The following is a 13,901-nucleotide window of genomic DNA, read 5'->3' as shown; positions in this document are numbered from 1 at the left end:
TTGAGAATGAAAACTCATATCTTATTGTCTCATGTGGTCCTTATTCAATGAGACCGCACCCAGTTATAAGTAGGCCACATGCAAACTATGATTTAGCCACATTTGGCAAAAGGTGGAAATGGTCCAAATGGCCCAGCCGACCTTAAAAAACTACGTCCTGGGCCAAAATATGTAGCTTGAGGGTCGGGCTAAGGCCTTGCAAACAAAGGCTAAGGGTAGGAACGGGTCGGTCCTGGGCTAAAGCCGGCTCCGATTCAGCTTGGCCCAACTCTTTTTTTTCTTTTTAATTTGTCTCGACCCTGCCTTGGCATTGATAGGGCTTAGGCTAAAGCTTCTTTAACTTAGTCAGGGCCGGCCCTGACTAAAGTCGAGCGTAGGGCTAGGCTAGTCCAAGGCTGGCAGACCAGGCCTGGTCCGTTGCCAGCACTACATATGACTATACTCGCATGAGGGCAACATTAGGCTACATGTGGTCAATATGTACCTGCAAGGGGAATTGTTGGCCGCAAGCAGTCTGACCTACAGGTCTTACACATGCAGATATTTTAAGGTACAACTTTCCAACCATAACTCTGGTTGAGGCAAAATGTGAACCGTCAAAAATATCTTTTGATTATCTAAAACAAATTAGGATAAAGTTTGAAAATATTAGGAATTATTAGGTTAAATTTGCTTTAAATTTGGGGAACAAGTGAGGTACATACTAGGATATCAAATATTGAATAGACAACTAAAACAAACTTTTAGGGGCGTAAGAATCTTCTAGAAGACTCTACACAATTTTGGAGAGCATTTTTTATATTTCCTCATAATCATCATTATATTTCGTTCTACTCCTCATCACCATCATGATTATTGGAGCCTTTTCCCAACTATTTGGGGTCAACTATACAAATTTTAGTCCACCACCTTGCTCTATCAAGGGTTATACCCTTAGAGAGGCCATAAATCGCCAGGGCTTTTTTCCCTACTTCTAACTGTCTTTTCTGGCCTACACTTGTCCTTTTTAGCCTTCCACTTGAACCAACTTGCACCTCCTAATAGGTTCGATATTGGGTTTAGCTGCACATGACTAGCCCACTTAAGTTTATTTTATCTTATCTTACCACCAATTGGAACCATACCTAAGTCGTCCCGAATGTATTTGTTTCGAATTCTAACCCTTATTGTCTTCCCACTTACCATCTCAATGTCTTCATCTCAACTACACTCATCCTATGTATATGTCATTTCTTGACCACCCAACATTCCACCCCATAAAACTCATTTATCTCTCCACCAGGTATTTGCACACTGGTTATAGCTCCTTTGTACATATCTCTCACAAATCAATATGGTATCGAGAGACTCCTTTATTTTCGAGCACCCAACAAATTGAATCTTGAGGTACTTTATCATAAGCTTGTTTTATATCAATAAAAACCATATAGAGGTGCTTTTCCTTCTCCTTAAACTTCTTAATCAGTTGCCTAAATAGAAAAATAACTTCAATTGTTGACTTCCTTGGCATTAAATCGAATGGTTTCTGATACAATTGTTTCATGCCTTAGCCGTTGCTCAATTATTATTTTTCATAGCTTCATAATATGGCTCATAAATTTGATCCCTAAATGGTTCATGTAATTTTGTATGTCTCATTTGTTCATATAAATAGGTACCACCATACCTTTCTTTCATTTGTCTAGTATTTTATTTGTTTTTAACACCTTGTTAAACAACTTGGTCAACCAATTAATGTCTATCTTTCACTAAGTACTTCGAAACCTCTGTTGAGATACTATTTGGTCATAATGTTTTTTTTATCTTCATCTTCTTCAAAGCACTTTTCATTTCTGATATCCTAATCTTACAAATGTATCCATGGCCTCCACCGTCATTTATGCCAATGGTTCATTCTACCACCGTGTTTTCATTGTGTTCGTCATTTAATAATTTTTTAAAATAAACTATCTACCTTTGTTGACCACTTCATCCTTCACCAAGACCCTACGATCCTCACTATTGATTTCCTATGATGATATATGTTTAAAAACAAGAAAATGCTGAAATTATTGAGGGTAAATTTAGGGTATTTGAATATGCTTCGTTTGGTGTTGGGGCAGTTCTATACGTTTATATGTGGAATTTAGGGCATGAAGTGAGCTTCCTTGCCTTGTCCCTAATAAAAGAATTGTTGATCAAAGGGTAGATTTAAGGGTTTTCTTTCAAATTATGGACTATATAATCATCAGCCTTGCGACCTTCTTTCAGTGGTCCATTGGCCCCAACAGCAAAGAATTACTTAAAATTGAAAAAAAGAAAATTTAGTAAAAATTTAAAAATAAAAAAACAAGGGGAGGCTTTAGAAAGAAATTTCAAAAGAGAAAATAGGAATTAAATTAACTAAACATAAGAGAAAACTAAGGAAAAATAGAAGAGAGGTTAGTGGGCCTACTTTAAGCTAAACCTATGGGCCCGACACTTGGAGTTGGTGCCCGATTAAGAGAAGTTGGAGAGAGGACTATTCTGGTCATATTCCTAGATAATTGAGCCAAAGACACTCGTTGTTGAGATTGAATTTGATCGGAGAAAGAAGGCTTCGAGGGATGTGGACTACAATGACTATGGTTCCTAGTTTATATTTAGAGTGTTTTAGGTTTTTCTAAGTTTCAAAGACATGGGCAGAGCCTGTTGTGGCTGCAGGGAGGCCTAGAGGGTCTAGGGTTAAGTCTAAGTAAAAATTAAGGTTTTTAGGGTATTGGGGTATAAAGGTCTTTCGGTAGAAGTAGGGTAAAATGGAAGCTTTTTATCCCCATAGAAAGGTCTAAAAACAACACATTTGTAGGAAAATAACGTGAAACAGCCTTGATCAAGTGGTGGCACATTATGAGATGTTTATCTTAGCGTGAGCATGACAAACACGTGGTGGCATGCGCAGCAAATTCAAGGCGTTTCAGAGGGCATGAGCCTAGGTGGTACACGTGCGGGCCTACCATGCTCAAGCCTAGGGGTTTCCAGTAGGCAAAAAAACATGTGTGATTCAAACTTGTGCACGAGATATCTTAGGATGCACATAGGGTCTAAAGTGAAATTTCTACAAACAAATTTGTTTTGGCTAAAACTCTCCAACCATATATAGAATTCGAGTGATTCTTGTACCGTTAGAAAGATTACAATTTAAACCCAGCCTTCGTTTAATTTGGATGACTTTTTATGGGTCTATAGTGCTAGGACTTTAGGGTGTAAATTTTCATATTTCTAGATGTCAGGTTGGTCTACGGGGCAGATATTACAATTCAAATTTAGTTTTCGTCTAATTTGGATGACTTTTTATGGGTCTATAGTGCTAGGACTTCAAGGTGTAGATTTTCATGTTTGTAGATGTCATGCAGTTTTATATGTTTTTTATGCTCAAGGTTGTCTAGGACAACTAATAGAGATATTATTTGGGTTCTAGGCCTGATTAATTAGGAGATTGGTTAATTATGAGACTTGAGGGGGTGTATGAAGTATGGGACAAGGGTACACTAGGGTTCAATGTACTAGTATCATCCATAGTGCAGTTTAGGTTAGAAAAATAGCATTTTAGGAAGGCTCTAGGTCAAAGAGCTCTTCTTTTAGGGTTGGGGGTGTAAGAGGAATCTTTTAGCAATAGTAGGGTGTTCGCATTATGGTCATTGATAGGCCATTAGAGGTGCTAAGGAGTTTTGAACGTAGTAGGAGATAAAGCGATCTTCGCAACTAGTTAATATGTCACAAAAAAATTTGATATCCACAGTCGCCCCTCTTTAATGCTCATTCAACAGATAAGGATAAACAAATATTAGAGAAGTAGTCACCTATAGGTGGAGAAAATGGCATGCACGGGTTACCAGGTCCATTTGGATATTTAGAATAATGACATATTTCTAGAGACTAGAAGCGTGTTGGATCCTCAATATAGGAATCACGATATCATAAAGATCCCTATATAATAGTATTAGTCCTCAATTTAGAAAGAAATTAAGATTGATGCAGGAATGATATCGAGAGAATTGGTATTATCATAAAGATCCCTATATAATGGTATTATCCCTCAATCTCAAGCGTGTGGAGATTTTAGACAGGTTTATTGGAATGTCTGAATTTTTTTTTTCCCAAACTTGAGTGAGTTAAATTTCAAATAATCTAGGGCATGAGATTCAAAATTAAATTATCTTGAGAGTTAATGTTTATGATTATATGGTAGACATTATAGTGGAAGTGGCTCCTAGTCAAGATAGATTAGTCAATATGGTGAAGTTATGGGAGCCAACAATCTAGTAAGATGAAGGTTCAGGAGAGAAACAAGGAGCATGGCTTGAGGCATTAATGGGCAGAAAGAGAAGGGAGTGCCAAAATTCATGGGGACCTAGCTTAGGTGGCTGAAAGAAGGGGAGACAGCCATAAGGGTTAAGGGTCGCCTCACAAGCACAAGTGTGTGACGATCATTTGCAGAAGCTAATGTCGAGGATAGGAAGGGACAATATGGCATAGCAAACAACTTGAGTTTAAGTTAAAAAGAAAATTTTAAATTCAAACTCAAATTCAAATAACAAAAGCAATTTAAATTCAAATAGGGATACAATGATGTCTGCTACCTCACTCCTCCTAATCAAGGGAGGGGTACATGGGAGAGCCACTGCAACATATCCAGAGTAATATCAACTAAATGCTAAATTGAAGAGGGTGCCAGATCATGTTTAAATATGCATGTGTTTGACCCTGCTCTCTAAATATAACCTTGCATCAGTCCCTTCAATAGTTGAGATTGGCCCAATAAAATCTTTAGTCACAAGGCTAGGACCTTTTAGCTACTTTCGTCTTCCTCTTGTGCCTTGCACTTTGTGAAAGAGTAGTTATATACCCTTATCACAACTTGTTTGTTTACTTTCTCCTCAATCATTGCTCTATATTCTTGGCTTGTCATGGCTTCTAATAATGAGCACAACTATTAGCTCCTCCTTCATTAGCCTGCTGTAAAGACTAGGAAGCATGTGCCTCCTCGCTTGGAAAACAAAGGGGTGCCTAGAGAGCGAGAAACCATCTATGTGCTAGATTCCTAAGGATGTAAAGTCAGTTAGTTGTGAAATTCCTTCATCAATTCTTGGAGGCACTATAACGATTACTGTGAGAGACTAGCATAATGCATTCCTACTTGGGTGTATAATCTTCAAACAACACTAAATGCTGATGCGGGAAAAATATTGGTTAAAGCCTATGCCATAGCTTACTATCTTTCTGTTTCAGGCCTTTTAGTGAAAGAGCAGCTTCAAAGTTATCCCTAGAGCCTTCTAAAGCCATGCAATAGACAAGACCTTTGGTATGGGGCAAGCTATTTCCCTCCAAGGCAAGCTGTCATTACTTCGAATGAGGAGATGAGAATGTCTAAGATGGGCAGGACATTCGTGAGATGCTAAAGGCAATGAAGATGGATTACGATGGTTCATTGGAAATCTTAAAAAAGGCCATGACGAGCAAGGCCGAGGATGAAGAGTTTAGCACTGTGACAACAAGCTAGGAAAGAGACATGCAAGCAATTTGGTTGCTGGCACGCCCCATATTGCTGCTAGATGCAGGACTGCTAGGAGGGGGAATATCTTCAAGCATCAATGAAGACTCTATCCTATAACATTAATGGACTTGCTAGTAATAGGCAGAGGATAAGTTTGGTGATGTTGATAAGTAAAGAAAAACCTGATATATTCTCCAAAATACAAACTTATAAGCCCTTGATATGTCCTTGATCAAGTCTTTTTGGCTTCAGAGTAGTGATTATAGTTGGATTGGATTATTGATAGTGTAGGATCTGTAGGTTATACTAGCATGGAATCTTGTTTTTTGGAAATAGATATTTATCTATCTATTTTGCTTGTTTAGGGGGGACCCATCCTTGTTGTCTATCTTGTAATTATGGTCCATGCGTGCTAAATGAAAAATAAGTATTGTGTGAATTCTCCGAGTCCTTGAACTTTATTGGTGTATCTTATACAAATATATGAGACTATAATATGATTTGGTGGCTAATAAGCTTCTAACTAGCGATATAAAGTGCTTGCTAATTGACTCAAACAAGTGCGTCATCACATAGACTCAATATACTTTTACTAAGGATAGGCAAATCATGGTTAGCGTGCTATTGCCACAAGATTGCATTCACTAGAGGTAACAATAGGGAAGACCAGGACTAATATGTAAATTAGACTACAACAAAGCATATAACAGTTGAATGCTAAGTATTTTAAAAGGATAACCAAGTTTCATGAGAGGTAGATCAATTGAACTACATAATATATATCATCTACTTAGTTCTAATTAATAGGAAGGCTACGGGGTTTTCTTAAAAAGACCGAAAGGCCTATGACAAGGGGATCCCGTGTTGCCTTTCTCTACACAACAGTTGCTGAGTCTTTAAGCGCTGTCATCAAATAGGTTCATGAAAGTGGAAAATGAGGTGGTTCCAAATAGCCCAAAAAGGTCTAGTGATACCCAATTTACAGTATGTGGATGATAACTTGTTTTGTGATGTGTCCTTGTTGTAGATTAGGAGCGTCGAGTATGAAAGTTAATGCGAGTAAAATAAAGCTCATGATGATGGGATTTGTGAATGATGACCTAAAGGGCCTAACAGACAATAACATTGGACAGATCCATATGATCATTTTGTATAGGGTCGGTTGACCTATTTTTTATGAAGAGTCCTAGCATGGAGGGACTCTTGGCTCAAACACTCCATGTACAAATTTATAGTTGCAATACAGTTAACTTCATATATATAAAAAGGGTCTAACAAACTAGTTCGGATGTACTGTTGAGGATTTTCCATCCAATATTTGGGGGTCCTACTACTAGATGGTCGATCAACTAGAGCAATTTGGGCATTGTGCTTTGAAATTTCAATGGAGATCGAACTAGTGGAAAGCAAGATATCTATCAATGGCAGCAGGATCACTCTGATCAAACCCACCCTCATTAACCTGCCAATTTACTATTTATCTTTAGAGTTGCGAATGTTGTTGTCAAAAGTCTCGAACAAATGATGAAGCATTTCCTACAGGGTGGGGGGAGATAACAAGAAATGCAGCCTAGTTAGGTGGAATGCGCTAGTACCCAAAGTTTCTTTTGGGGCATTGGGATCAGGAGACTAAAACCTATTAGTGAAGCATTACTCACAAAATTGTGGTGGATAATTTCCCTAGACCAATCATGTGTGGAAGCAGGCCTCGGTAGCAAAATATGCTGTTGTGAGGGATGGTATCCTAATTAAAAAGCTTTCTATCTCGACCAAAAGATTTCTATACATGGAAAGGGATTAACTTCTACAAGCCAATTTTTGTTCGACATAATAGAATGCAGCCTGAGGTTGAGTCAATAACAAGCTTCTAGCCTTGGGAATGCTTGGGTGACAACCCTCTCAAGGTGCAGTTCACTAGACTTTGAAAAAAAACAAAAAAACCTGCTCCAAATATCACGCTAAGTAATGTAGTGTCAGGAAGGGGGAGAGAAACCACTTAGATTATTAGCCTTAGACACTAATGGTCAATTATATAGTTGCAAATCAATATAAATTTTTTTTGGCTTTATGTCGCTCCTTCATGTACAATTCAAGCCCGAACGATATCGTTATACATAAATTGTCCTCATGTGTCTTTTTAGTGAGTTCTGTCTAAGCAATTCGCAATGGATAGGTTGATTCAACTACTACCAATTGTCAATGGAGCTTGGGTTATACTAATCCCTCACAAGGTTTGGGCTTTTGCCATTTGGCCTTAAAGAATAGAGTGCTTGTTGGAATTATATTATTTCAAAGCCTTAAATTCCGATATTTTAATGGTTGTAACTTTAGTGGGAGTAAAAGAGCTACATGACTCTAGGAGCTTGGCACAGTGGGACCAAGAGTCATGGAACCCCGATTAAGACATGAGGATGATTTATATGCATGGGAGGTATTGAGAGGATTGAGGGATACCTCTTAGTCAAGGTTGTTATGTTTGTGCCTCATGACTGAATGATGGGCAAGGGCAATGTGACTATGTATTTAAATGAGCTCGATGATAAAATAGCATGTACATGACGGTTAGGGCCGCTAGAGGACATTAACTTAAATCCTTGACTTTTAGAACCTTCTTGTAGTATGTGCATATACAGTCACAATCCATGAGAAGCCACTCTTCCAGTGATCCACTGGATAGAAGTACACACATGTGCGAAGAGAGGAACCCCTGCACCATGTGTGTGTATTTCATCTCGAATGTGCACCTGAAAGCCACTTATACTTGGGAATTTAGAGTCACACAGTGGTTTAACTTTGATAGACTGAGATCATGAGCCCCTAATTTTACAATGTGGGTCATGAGTCTGTTGGGTCATATTGAGAATGTGACTTTGGTTTCCGGGTCTAGCCGAGCACTCTAATTTGTAATTCAACTCTAAGGATCCTAATTTCCCATGTAAATGTTTTAAAACAATGCCAAAATGATTTATTTTGATGAAAAATCATTCTAATGCTTTTTGTGGATTTTTCAAATTTTTGTTTGAAAAACAATTATTTGAAAGAAATGACAAACAATGATAATCCCCTAGGACCCACACGGGACACCCATATGGCCAATGGGTGTCCACGAGGTGGTTTGGGGGGTCGCATATCACCCCACGTGGAGGACGATGTGGGGGTGACATCACCCCCCTCATGGAACCCCCTAAAAGATATTGATTTGATGCCCAAATATCCTCAAATTGATCATCTTGACATCAAGATGCATGGACATTAGAAAAAAATCGATTTCAAGTTTTGGAAATAGTGTATTTTGTAATGCATTTTTGGATGTCATTTTTCAAGATTTTCAAGTTTTCATAAATTTGTCGATCTACACTATTTTTGAAGCTTTAATATTTATAGATAAAGATGAAAATATATTTTAAGGCTATCACAAAGATTTTGTGTTGAAATTATAATTCTCGATACCATTTGAAGGTAGGCTCTAATTTGATTGTTTATAGCCTAGGCTCTATAGAAACTTCACCCAGTAAGTTAAGGGCATTGTTTTATGGTATTTTTTAAATATTGAGATTTTGAAAAAAAATCTTTTTAGCACATGTTTAATGCCTAAAAGAAGGGGTTTGTGCATTTGTGGAAGATTCTAGAAGGGGTATGAGGTTTGTACTTATAAGCCTAACCTTAAGGGTACATGGTAAATATGCAATTGACCATCTAGTTTATGGGGCATTATTTTATTAGCCCCATATACTCTTACAAAGCAATTAGTGTGAATTAAATGGGGATAAATGTGTTTAAATCCATTCCACGCATCTTGATGACATGCTGGTGGATGGTGGGCTAGAATCAAAATTCTCTTTGCAACCATTGGTAGAAGACATGGAGGGTAAATATTCATCAATCTAGAAGCATCTCCATGATTAAGAGTTAGATGCTTATAAATATCTCCTAAATCATCCATTTTCTACATGAGTTCACAAACATTCTATCTCTAAATGTGTGACACGCCCTTCTCTCTCCCTCTTCCTTTTTGAGTGACATACCCAAAGCAAGTTTCCTTTTCCTTTCTCTCTCTAAATAGCTACCTTCAAGTTAAAGTGAGAGAGAGCTCCACTAAAGGCCCTACACTACATTAATGGTGATCCAAAGCTCAAATTCAAGCCATGGATGACCTAGTTTTCAAGCTTTCAACAATTGAATAAGATCTCTTTCTTTTTTATTGATCCATTTAGTTTCTCCTTGCTGTAAATTCTCAATTGCAACAATATCTCTTCATCCTTTGATGACTGGGATCTTTTGAATCATCTTTGATCTCCCTTGATCCATATAGTTGAAGGCATCATCCATGCATATTTTGATCTAGTTTCTATGAGTTTTTTTCTTTGAATTTTGGAGCAATTTTCTCTAATATTTATCTGAGTTTTTATGATCATATCAGTCACTTAGATTTTCCTTTTGATATCTTGAATTGTTGGTTTTATAAGAGACCATGCCGAAATTTTGTAAACCGAATTGTGAACTCAATTGAACCAATTTTGTGTTTTAAGAGCTTGGTTTTCTCTCACGTTTTTCCCATTTGATTTGATGTTTAAATCCCTGCAAATCCTTCCATGTTTTAAATATGTATCAATAAATGTTTGATTGGCTTCCCATGGTCATGATGCATTACACACTCGAGCATATGTATATTGAAGTAATGGAGATCATGTTGTGATGAGTTTTTTTGAGTTAATTGATATATAATTTTGCTTTGTAAATTTAAGTGGTGAAGAATTTTCCAATACACACTATATATGTGTAGATTGATGATCTCATTTTATAACTTGTTTTGTTCATGTGCAAAAGACCTTATTGAATTCTATCTTATCATTGAAGTATATTTTAAAATCAATAGCTCACTATCGTTAGAATGATCTTGCTATAATTTGATTTTGCAAGTTGTATTTTCAAGTTTATTAGAAAAGTTCATGAAGTTTTATCTTATATTTTGTCTATATTATAGTCCAAGTCAAGATAATTGATTTCTATACACTATAAAGTGGTATCCGAGCCAAAACTCCAAGAGATGTACCTTGGTGTCATTTTTTACTCCTAGATTGCATTTAAGATTTGGGAAGGCTTTTTATGTTCCCCCTACAACATAGAACTTCTATCTTCCCCCTACCATCCAGCCGTCTATTTTTTATCCAGAGAGCCACTCACCGTTTGATCTTCGATCCGACGTCTCAAAGTATTTTATTTTTAGTTTTTTTAATATAAATTTCCTAAATATGAAATTTGATACGAGTCATCTTCTCATTGGGGCACACTTATAAAAAATAGTAACAATAATTTTTTGATAAAATATAATGACCAAAATACCCCTTAAAACTTTCAAGGGCATTTTGATCATTTTAATTTATTGAAGATATTTTTTTTATATTTTTCATTAGTACAAGTTTAATAAAAGAATGAACGTCCAAAATTTGGTGTCAAAATAGCTTACGGAAAAAAAAAAAAATTAAAACAATGTAGAGACGTGACATTGCGATTGGGACAATCTTAACCTTCAATTAAAAAATAGACGGTTGGATAAAAAGGAGGATAGACCTTCTATGTTGTAGGGGGAACATAGAAAGCTTTCCCTTAAGATTTTGCTCAAGTGTTTGCATATGGCCGACAATTCGGTGGTTACCGAATACCTTGAATAGAGGAAGAAAGAGGGCTATGTATTCCATGAGGAGGGTCTCATTTCCATTATCACACAAGACCCTCTAAATATGCAACGATCTAATGCTACTCATGATGCTTATGAGACATGGAGCACTAAAAATCAAAGTGCTAAGAATTTGAACTTAGCCACTGTCCTACACCTATCCAAGAGAGTATGAAGAGTGTAAGGCAACCAAAAAAATCATTGAAAAGATGAAATGAAGAGAGCATTTGATACTCCATTTTACTCTCGCAAGGTGATGAGCACTTTCAGTCTACAGGACAGATGACACTCAAGACACCTTGAACAAGTCACAAATCTTCTCCTTTAGCATATCATCCTCATCTCATTGTGCAGAAAGAGCGACGGTAACTCTTCCTATATAGCGTAACATAGAGCATTAAGGGGAAACCCTTGCGCAAAGAATACAAAAAAAGCTCATTCAGCTACAAGCGCAACCCCTGCAACAATGCTAGAATTCGCAACAACATATGTAACTAATCCACGGCAGCAATTATGTTTCATATTTTAGCGAAAGTTGCCTTTGGGGATTACTCTTGCCCGGCTTCCTGTCGATAGGGAAAGATTCCATTCAGTAACAATTCAAGACATTGGGATTCCATTTGCTTTAAAAATAATAGATACCATTGAGTAGTGAAAACCAGATTGTGAAATTGTAAATAAGGAACCAAAGAAGTTTATGGATTCCAATTTCACATCAAAGATAGCCCAGTAAATTATCCCAATTACAAGGATCCTGCAATTAAGATGCAGAGATTTTTTAAGGACAGGGTTTCTATGAGTTGGCTAACACACGTACATTTGTGACCTCCCTGAAAATCGATCTTGATCTAAATGTTTTTAGAGATACATGATCTAAGCCATGGTTCTTGAATATGAAAATTTTCAAAGGCCGGTTTTATGGAAACAAAAGACAAAAGCAAGGTTGTGGCAGATGAAAAAACTGAGCAAGTAGTTAAGGAATTCGAGAAGCATGCAGTTTGTACAGGAATCGGTGGCCTGTTTCCTCTACGTGGCTTGCCACAATCCTAATTATGATTCGGCCAAGGTGGGTCAATAGTCGGCCCTTTCCAAGCCCCTTAACAATATCCTTAACTGATGATAACCATCAAGGCTTTAGGTCTTAAATTTGGCATTAGAAGACAGCAACGTGGGAGGAGCTAGAAATTAAGATCCTTTCACAGGGTGGAGGCATCAAGATTTCGGGAGTTTGCTGCAATGGCTTCTAAGGATCTCAGCTAGAAATTGAGTTCCTTTGAGAGAGTAGAGGCATCAAGATATCAGGAGTTGCCCTCAGTGGCTTCCAAGGGCATCAATCAGCTTGTTGAAGAAGAGCATTACAGCAACAAAGGTCTCTTCTGTCCAGCATGCAACTCCAAACATCCACCAATATATTATCACACATCTGGATTTGGGCAGTGTCTTGGTTAAGCTCATGCATAGGTTTTGTTTTTTGTTTTTGTTAAGAAAATAATGTGGTTGAGATCTGTCAGACTGCCACGTGGCCATCCCATCAGCCGTTGGCTTGATGAGAGTGATCCTCAATAGACGATGGGTGCCCGTGGGCCCCACATCCAGTACTCACACTCCGAACACGTAGCAATGTGTCATCTGCCAGATTGTTGTGCGTGTCTCCATTGTATCAATGGAAACGGATGTACAACATATAGAACAGGTCCTTTTCAAGTTAGATCGTACATGGGTTTTCTTAGAGGGAAATTTTTTTCTTTTCCACACTAGCTTTCTATAATCTATATGATGATGCTCAAAACTAACAAGCATAGATATCGGCCATCAAATCCCATAGCATATGTAACCCATTATATTTCTAATGTCGCTGGTTACAACCATGGTTTAAAAACTCCAAGTATGACTTCGGACTAGGCTGGCATCCTGCTAAGTTCAAAAGGCTCCCAATTCCTTTGGGGCCTGTATTGTAGTAGTGCTCGTCCGAGATGGCACAGTAATACAGGTGAATACCTACTGGACCAAGGAAACACACAAGTGACGCCACAAAAACTACCTGAGCCTGACACTAACTGAAATAAGGGGGACAGGAATCCGAACCTCCCTTACTTCCATTTTCTTAGTCATTCAGCTCTGATCTCCCTCAAAATTCACCCCAAGGGTGTATTTTCCATCCTCCATCAATGTAGAGCTCAGATTCAGCAGAAAACAATAAAAAATCTCAGATTTGCAAATTTATTTTGCGAATCTAAAGTTGCTTTCTTGCTTGATTTTTGCAACAGTAGCTCAATCCACCCTAAAAGTGTGTCCCTAAGCCTTTTAGTGTTCATCAGTTCCATAGATTCCACAAAGAAAAAGGAGGGAAAGGGGGGGGGGGGGAGGGACGAAACATTCCAAAATCTCAGATTTGCGAGATTTTGAATATTGAAATGGGTTACAGCTAAAAATTTCAAGAGCTTGGACAACAAGATACAAACTAGAATCCCAAATCACTTTGGCGTGTTTTATTTTATATATGTATTTCCCCATGTTCGTAATTTTTCTTCTTTTTTCTTTTTTGTTTTATTGTTCTTAAAATTTTCCAAATTTTTAGGATTTTTTAGTCCCTTTTGGGGGGTCTTGTCGAGTCACACTCCAGGCACTTGCACGACTCCTAGCTTTTGAATGCAGGTTACAACAACAGATACCTCAAACAATGGAGGGTTACTTCCAGGTCTGCTCTATAAT

The 13,901-nt window shown here is 37.6% G+C and overlaps 1 protein-coding gene and 1 non-coding gene across 4 annotated transcripts in view; both read right to left on the bottom strand.

Moving 5' to 3' along the window:
• Nucleotides 1-13,901, bottom strand: part of LOC18426395 (phosphoinositide binding protein) — a 51,854-nt gene that overhangs the window by 10,094 nt on the left and 27,859 nt on the right. For 2 of the 3 annotated variants that reach the window (XM_011622179.3, XM_088858342.1), the window contains exon 4: nt 11,400-11,755. The exons of the other annotated variant lie outside the window; for it this stretch is intronic. The gene's annotated coding sequence lies outside the window, so the exon portion shown is untranslated. Of the gene's footprint in view, nt 1-11,399; nt 11,756-13,901 lie in introns of those variants that run through there. 3 annotated transcript variants of the gene reach the window in all.
• LOC148783250 (small nucleolar RNA U3) lies at nt 12,691-12,903 on the bottom strand. The gene has a single exon (XR_016050769.1). It is a non-coding gene; the product is annotated as a small nucleolar RNA U3 (small nucleolar RNA).

The sequence above is a fragment of the Amborella trichopoda genome, chromosome 2 (genome assembly GCF_054954075.1).
Source record: "Amborella trichopoda isolate Santa Cruz 75 chromosome 2, AtrichopodaSantaCruz75HAP2 v2.0, whole genome shotgun sequence".
NCBI lineage: Eukaryota > Viridiplantae > Streptophyta > Magnoliopsida > Amborellales > Amborellaceae > Amborella > Amborella trichopoda.
Note: the sequence above shows the minus strand (reverse complement) of the source record. Positions and strands in the feature narration are given on the sequence as shown.